Source organism: Drosophila elegans, unplaced genomic scaffold (assembly GCF_018152505.1).
Source record: "Drosophila elegans isolate 14027-0461.03 unplaced genomic scaffold, ASM1815250v1 contig_476, whole genome shotgun sequence".
In the NCBI taxonomy this organism is placed as follows: Eukaryota; Metazoa; Arthropoda; class Insecta; order Diptera; family Drosophilidae; genus Drosophila; species Drosophila elegans.
In genome coordinates, this window is record NW_024545863.1 from 20,611,491 (window position 1) to 20,620,565 (window position 9,075).

Here is a 9,075-nt window from a genome sequence, read left to right on the forward strand (position 1 = left end):
CCGCCATATAGTAAATCATTTTTTATGTAGCCAAGTCGGGAGAGGACATCGCGACCATAAGTAGCTGGCCGGGCTACTAAAAACGCAAATAAGCCACGGTTAGGCCGAACATAAAATCCTTTAGCACCTTTCGAATCCGAGGACCAAGGCGAAGGGATTCAAGCGCGATTGGGCCAAAGAAGTGGAGTGGAGGGAGTGGAGTGGTGTGGAATGGAATGGAATGGCCCACCGGCTAAACGCGAAATTTACACAATCAACAAATGACATAAAATTGTTGCAGAATGGCGCAAAAAGCGGGGCAACAAAACAAAAAAATTAAATTGCATGACAAATTCCCAAGACGCGGGTCCAAAAGAATGATGGACGATGATTATAAGGGCATACGAACCTGGCGAAGACGAAGTTTGAGGGGGGCCAAGAATAAGACTGGAGCGAAAGAACATTTTAAGTCCTCAAATTCCAACATGTGGAGCAATAATAATAATTTTATTGTTTTAACAAAGGCAGCCAACAGAAAGTTGTTTGAGCCACAGCTGAGCGGCTTTTAAAAACAAATCGCAAGGTGAACACGGGCCGGTCTTCCTGGTTGAAACACCGAACACGGAACACGGGATACGGAGGCGTCCTGGCGCGGAAGGACCAGCAGGATAAGTGCCAGGCAAGCGTAAAGATACAGGAGCACACATATAAAAGAGGTTTTCCCCGACAACCCTGGAAAATGTATAAAAAAGTCGAGCAAGAAAACAAATATAACAAAGCCGGCAAACGGGGGCCAAAGGAAAGACTAACACACCGACACACATAACTCCGACACGAAAACAAATAAAAATGGCGAAATAAAGCTGAATAAGATCTGTAGCGAAATATTTTTATTGCCATTTTGGCGACGTGGGCGGATGTACGAGTATCTGTGTGTGTACGCCTTTACGATATAAATATAAATATAAATAGGAGCGGATGGGAGGGCAACACAGCACAGCACCAACCTCCGTCATAATTTACGCGGCCATAATTTGTCATTAAAATCTTCCCCAAATAATTTTATGTTGAAATGCAAATTTTAAATATACGACCCAAATGCACAAATACATATCGCTGTTTGGGTACGTAAATATAAATGGTTTCTATAAATTTGCCACAGATAGGAGCCACAGCAGGTGAGCAATGGCACCGGATTCTGAATACTGGAATCTGGATTCTGGATTCTGTATACTGTATTCTGAATCCAGAATTCCGGACTGCTAAGCCCGGCAGGTTGCGATTGCCTTTGTGGCCTTTGATTTAGATGCATGCGCTGTGGGTAATTGACTGGAACCACCCAGCCAATCCGGCCCGATCCCCAGTCCAAGTCGTTCATTTGCTTAAATATGGAAATACTTTATGGGTGTGTGTCCTTTGAGAGTGGCGACGGGACTCGCAGATTGAATTTTTGCATTCGGAGAAGCCAATCAATCTTCCAGTTACTAAATTAAATCAAATGTGATTAAATCGGAGAAAATAAAATTGTGGTGGATCATAAAAGAAGAATTTGTAAGAAATACTTTAAAAAAATAATGAAAATAACTTGTTTTTTTTTGTATTAGGTACAGATGAAAATGAACTTCTTTGGCACACAGTCTTTGCCATCAAAGTTAATTAACTATTTTCCTTGACTATTTCAAAAACTCCTCCGGTGTCATTACCATTTCGCACTGAATACCCAGACAATTGGTGAATCAATAACAAAGTTATATCCCATTTAAAGCCGTTTCTGACTGACAATTGCCACACATGCTACACATTGTAAATATTTTATGCCACCCGGCAAATATTTAAAGAACTTCACACTTTTGATATGTGAACTCAGCTAAGTGAGAGACTGTTTTATGGCGGACTGACGGGTGCAAAAGCAAAGGCAACAGACTTGACTTTGTTACTACACTCGTGTTTAATCTTTATGGCGCCTCTGACTCCTCGTTTGCTGAACTAAATCATAATCACGGGAAACGTTGGCAAATGCTGCGTGTCATTTGAGAGCACACGTCATAAAGCAGCAATTAAGACAATGTTCAAATCGTAAGCGTCAAAAATGTCATAGAAAATGCGTAGGACAATAAAAAGAAAAACACCCATAAAACTGTGCACCATGATGGAGGTGGCCTGGGTGTGGGTGTGGGTGTGGGCTATGAGGTTTCCATCCGAGCCGGGAGTCAAAGCCTTAGTTGGCAACGTTGCCATCGCTCCGCTGCTAATTGTCTGTCAAAATTCTATGCACAGTAACCGAGATGAGATAAGTGCGTAGTAACCGAGTTGAATGCACAAGATATCAGTCGACTCCTTCAAAAGGAATGGAAAAAACGCAGCCTAGAAGTTCTTTTTAGGCGGTACATTCACCCGCGGGAGTCCTTCGGTTCTTTGGTACTTCGGAGGATGTAAAGACAGCGCCACAAAGGAGCAAATTATTCTTTGATGACAACGAGCAATGAGACCGGCATTTAAATTTATGATTTAAAAGCCGCAGTCGTTCTACTATAGTTTTATTATTGGAAGGTTTGTCACGGCGTTAATTTGAAGTTTAAACAGAATATTTCACTTTGTTTCTATTAGATAAATGCCCTTTAGTTAGAGCTAGATTTTAAAAAATAGTTATTTATGATGATATTGTTAGAATGTGTTATTTAACAATAGATTTTGACACTCGTTTGAGGGACAGTAACCATTATTCTTAAGTCAAAACAAATAATCCTTTCAGTCAGCCATTTTATGATTATTCTTTATATGGAGCATTGATGAATTGCTGAGTTTCAGGACCCAAGCTTGTAATATAAAAAACAAACAAAAGACCCAATAGTCCTTTAAAGACAAAACCCTTGACCGTTCAATTTCGCCCAAGAAACGAGGGTTTTGGCATTTAAAGATGCAATCATCCCTTGGAATCAGAAGTTTCCATCGCAATCCAAACACATTGCCAACTGCCATCCTTTTCCCCCGTCAATTTATGAAGTTTTATACTTGTGACTATTTACATTGGCTGAAACACTATCACCGAAAGCCAAGAGATGAGGTTGTCGAGTGCTTATCGCTCGGCACTCTACGTAAAGTGGAGAAATATGTCAAGTCAGTGGCAAATATTTGGGCCAAATAATTGACTCCCAATCTCGGAATGTGGATGTGGATGCCGCCCCGGATGTGGGGGGAACGGTATATATCTTCAATCTTCCCGCTGTCAGGCCATCTTCAATCCAGTCCACTCTCGACAATCCCATTTCGATCAAATAGATGTCGCAACAATCACCGCAAACCGCACACATGAAGCATCAAGCATATGAAAAACAGTTGCCTGTCGCCCCCCGAATAGGAAACGGAAATGACTCTTAGCAGCAGCAGACCAGCGGCGATTCCGTAGTCCGTTGTCCGTTGTCCGTATCCGGGATTCCGGACAAGGAACTAATGCCGACCTAAGGCAAATATAATTGCGTGTGTGTTTCGACGACATTTGCATGCAGGCGTCATCTGGCTGGGGTTTTTGCGGTGCTCATGTGGCCAGAAAGACACAAAGACAACGACTAGTTTGAGTCCGACAATTGTGCTGAGTTCGGGGATTTCCCGGCCTACACCCCCCTTCGATTCGATCCGATCCACACATCATCTTTCGGGCGAAGCCACTCCTGCTGCTGCTGCTGCTGCTGCATACGTGCCCAACAAAATATTGATTTAAATGAGTTTCGGTTTCGGTTTTCATTTCCTATCGCAAAACTCGAGCAATCAGCAAATTGTGATGCTCAATGCTTCCACTTTTTCCTCGAACACTTGCTTCAGTGCCACTCGTTAGATCCATGTAATTGTGTTTGTGTGTTGTCGGGCAAAAAGCGCATGATAAGCAGAATATTGCACATTGATGATGAGCTTCATCCTGGCCGCCTTTCAAGGATGAGGTTCCGTGTGCGCCGGTGGTGAGATTTTCGGGGCCAGTAAGCAGCTGCACTAAGGAGAAAATACTGGGAAACCATAAAAATTGAAATAGATTTTTGAATTAATTTAAATCAAAAATAAAAACAAAATATTTTCTCCAATTGCGCTTAGCTTTTCTGTTTTTATTAATGCACTGAAAATTTGGAAATTGGAGCGTGCGTTAACCTTTTTAAACAATCATATATAACATAATTTCACCATGACTAAAAAAACTTTAATTTTTTTTCATATTAAAAAAACAAATATTGATTTAGAAACAATTAACTTATAGGGAAATAACTTCAAACCTTTATCGCATATAAACCCAGTTTTTTGTTCATGGGGATGCTCCCAGTGTAATTATGGCAAATCACAAGTCAAGGTCTCAGTCAGGGCTATAAGAACTCGTCAATAAAATAAACTACAATTTAAAGCTGCCGCTTTGCTTATAGTTTTGCAGCTTTATTGCCGACGGGGGCGCTCAGATGGCTCTTTGTTGGGTAGCCAAGTACGAGATACTCCCGGAACAGATGGCCTGGCCAGCAACTCTTGAGTGTAAATAGCCTGAAAAACCTTTGGAAGTTTGGCTTCTTTTTTGGGGACCGTAACTTGGCAAAAGTCATTTGAGGCGGCAAAGCCGCAGACAGTGAAGCAAAACGAAAGATGTTGTAAAAGTTTTGGCTTAGTTTCGTTTACCTAGTGGCATAGAAAAAACTGTTTGAATATAATTCTAATTTGCATATTATTTGGCCAGAGCTCGTCCGTTTTCGGGGGGGGGCTGGAACCTTTTGGCGTACATAATGGCTTGGAAAATCTTATACAAGGCAACGCAATCTGCAGGATTGCAGCGGTCACAAAGCTCTTAAAGTAATTAGTGGCATAAATTAAATGCCCCCAACCGCCAGCGCCGCCTGGACTTCTGCCCCGAAAACAACAATGGGCAATTGTTTGAATGACCCTTGTGCCACTTTTAATTGTTGCAATGCTGCGAAACTTTTCGACCTCACCGGCCAAGGCGAAAGAGTTGCGGAAAAAGGCCTCTAGCGTTTTGTCACCGCCAAGGGGGCGTGGCATGAAATGGAAAAATCGGGGAGCGATTTCCACGGAGGACGCTACCGACGCACTGCAACAAAAGCGACCGACCGCGGGGCATAAATAACTTTTTTTATGCGTTTCATATGGGCTTTTTATATGGACAGAAGGTCGACCGTTCTGCGAAAGCACCACAAAAATTCACCCAGAATGAGGAAGAAAGTTGACACTTTTTAAATTGAATATAAAATAAAATAAATTGTGCGTAATTTAAAATATCACCCTGCGAAGCAGAGTATTTTTCATTGCCGCCGGCAGCTTAATGTAAGCCTAATTACTTTTATTTTTGGGGGGATGGCCAAATTGTTTTACATTTGATTTCGACATAAAAAATAACCAGCCAAAATAACATCGTTAGATTTTATGTTTTTTTTCAAAAAGACTTTTAAGTTTATCAGGTTGAAGAATGAAGTTTATGGTAATTTAAAATCAACTGTTTAACCATATCAAATAATTTGTCTTAAAAAATGTAATTTTACATTTTGTAGGTAAATGATTAAAAAGTAATTTAATTTGTAATGATAAACAAGAGTTGTTGCTTGCAGCCCCAATAACACATAGTTAGCCCTGTGAGTGAAAGTGAAAGCAGCGAACACTATTGCAACATTGATTTCCAATTGATTTTGGCTTTTGTCGCCTTTCTGTCATAAAAATACTCATCGAAAATTACAAGCCAAAATAAAACAAGCTGTTGACTTGCCAAATGTCCGTGAAATATTCCCCCAGGGCGTAGGTGAGCAGGTAACGGCAATCGCATCGTTTTTGCCCCGACAATTTCGCTGAGACAACAAATGTAGACCACCCACCACCCACCGCCCATTGCCCAGCTGCCACGCCTTGTTTTGGCCGCCATTTCCAGCGCCCACCACTTCGACTACGGCGTATCTGTCTCCGGACAGTAACGAGTCCTGGTCGGAGGAGCAGGAGAAGCAGGAGAAGCAGGAGGAGCAGGCGGAGCAGGACGAGCTGACTGCCAGGAGGATATCGTAAAGCGACACACAATCACACATAAAATTTTACAACACGAGGATGTTTTTTATTGCACTCGTCCCCAGACGAGCAACCGCTCGTCCTTGTCCCCAATCGAAGGACCTTAAGTAGCCAATTACTGAAAACTTCGAATTCCCTGCCATGAATTTCGCTCCCGTCAATGGCTATGGCGATAGTCCAGGATATGCTCGAACTAGTGTTCGATTCAGCCGGCAAGGGTTTCGTTAGCGCGCCCATCAAGCCAAGTAAACAACAAAACATTTTTCTATTTAATTAAAATGAATTCACCTTTTGGCTGGCCAGTCGAACTGTGTCGCTGATTTATGGATGGAAGCCAATAAATTTGCACAGCTCTTCTGCTTCTGATTCTGCTTTTGCTTTTGATTGCGATTGCGATTCGGATTGTGATTCGGATTCTGTTTTTTCCGCTGATTCTGGCTGAGCCGTGAGCCATTTAAATCACGAGCTGTGCTGCGGTTTTAATTAAAAGGAATTTATTTTCCACTCAGCTGCAGATAAGTGCGAAGGCAGTTGGGCCGGAGCAACATCCGCAGACGTCCATATAAATATAATAGTTTACCTTGGCTTTTGTTATTGCTTTTGTAGCTCCCTGCACCACCATCTCGAACCACTGCGCACCACCCTGCACCACACACTCACACAAAGAGACACAAATATTTGCCCACCTCGTATTACATACCCAAGACTTGCCATTATCGTTAAGACAATACAAATGCCACACATGGTACAGGAAGAAATAAGAAGGCCCAAAACTGGAAGGTTCTCTTATTTATCGGACCAAAGGCTTAACATTTATGCAGACAGTGCACTTTAACTTGAGAAATTAATCACTATGCATATGTAATTCTAGGTCCACAGCACCCACAATTAATTGATTCTATAGGTATCCACATTAAAACAGAAATGTCAAAATTGTATCTGCTCCAAAATCGATTATTATAATTAGGGGCTATAATTCTCATTGATAAGAAATAAAACTAAACTAAATTTGAAATCTCACCAAACGTATACTTATACTTAGTATAAGTAAATAGTTGCTTAAGTTATTTTAAATAAATGGCTGCTAAAAAGAACTAAGAGATACTCTTTTCTTCTTAAGTCAATGCGAAATTCCAAAAACATATATAATAATAATGCCCATCTTAAACAAAATCCAGATATCAGAACGAATTCGATTTAAAATCACTGATAATAATATAAATTGATTTCCAGCTTTTTTTTTGGGTTTTCGTAAGTATTTGTCGAAGTGCACAGTGCGTCTCGCTTATGTATGCACACGTATGTGTGTGGCTGTAACCCTTTGCAAACATGTCTATTTTGGTCAATGGCAATGGCAACGAAATCCATTTGTTAATTGTTGCCACACCCCTGCGGCAGGAAAATCGAGACGGGACCTTGGTCTGGGGATCGGGCATCCGGAATCTTGAGTCTGGGACCTGGGATCTGAGAAGTGGGGCCAGGGAAGTCGGCCTCCTGTCATAATTACGGAACAGGCTGCTCAAGTTGCGCAGCTGGCACCTAAGACATTGGCCACGGCTAAAGACCTGCATCGTCGCCTGTCTAGTTATTATGGATGGATGGGTGGATGGGGACGGGGTGATACGATGCTGCCGGTCGATTCCATCGAGGCTGAGTACGGATCGAGTTTCAGGTATTAGCCAGTAATTAATCATGCGCCTTGTTATAACGGCCAACTGTGTAATTACAGCCTGTGCGGATCTCTAATGCATTCGATAAAAATGGTTATGCATATATCGGCCTCAATCGGCGGCATTGAAAATTAATGGCCAATAAGCGAAAATGAATCATGCAATTGGCGCCCAATGGCTTCGACTTTTCGCAAATGTTGTTAAGCACTCGGCCCCGAAAGCCGAACCTCTCGAGGGCCCACTAAAACTCCGATATAAACACAGCCCGCAGCCAAGATTTTAAGCCACCCATCCCACCCACTACACACACACCCACACCCACAAACACACACATGCTGTATATGTACACCGGAAATCGCCGGCGATAAATCTCCCATTTACCTTTAAACTCGAAATACGACCACCAATGGGGCGCTTTCGTCTGCCCGATGGAAGTGGGAAATCGGAGGAAAATCAAGGAAGTTGGGGTGCTGGGGCTTGAACAATGTTACGGCCTTAAATCCACTAACAAATAAAGGAATAAATTGCCCATAAAAAGGATTTTGCAAATGCCGGCTGCAACTACGGATACCACTTGTGTTTCCTATTTTACAGTTATTGTGCACTTCTTTCTTGTTTAGTTGCTCGCACTAAACTTAAAGAATTGCGCGACCGCAAATGCCAACAAGTTTTGTGAGGGTCCCGTCGGCCAGAAAAGTCAACTTCTTATGATTCAATTTATTTGCTTACTTTCGGATCTGAAATAGAGTTTCAAACGGTTTTTTAACATTTTTTAAAATACTTTCAGACCAAAAGGCTTATCATAAAAGTAAGCCAACAAGAACTGATGCTATTTATAGCTCACATTTACAGCGTTGCATTTACAATGACTAGAATTACTTAAAATGATCTATTTAAATAAATAAGTTTAAATTTATTGTAATCTACTTTAGACTCTAAAGTTTAGAGACATTTTTATGCACGTTACTCTTTGAGTAACAGGGAATATTGTAATCGTTTAAATGAATGTAGTATTAGTAGCTCCATTATTTTTATTTGTTTTAATGAATATTTTATTTCTGTAATTTCTCTTCTCCGTTTTTCTTGTTCTTACTTAATTTAATTAAACTACTTAATTTAATGACCAGGCTAACCACAAAAATAACGTTTCCTCACGAATTGCTGAATAAAAATGTTTTCCAAAAGACAAATGCAGGAATGTCTCAGTGTATTGGATTTAAATTTCAATGGCTGTTAATTTTAAATAAATGCAATCGCATTTGACTTAACGAGCTGCCCGTGAGGTTCGTGTCTCAAACTCATCAAAGTTCTGCACCTCTTTTATTTCTAGTATATTTTCAACGAGACCATTTTGTTGTATTTTTCTGGAACGCTTGGTATTTTAAAACGCTCT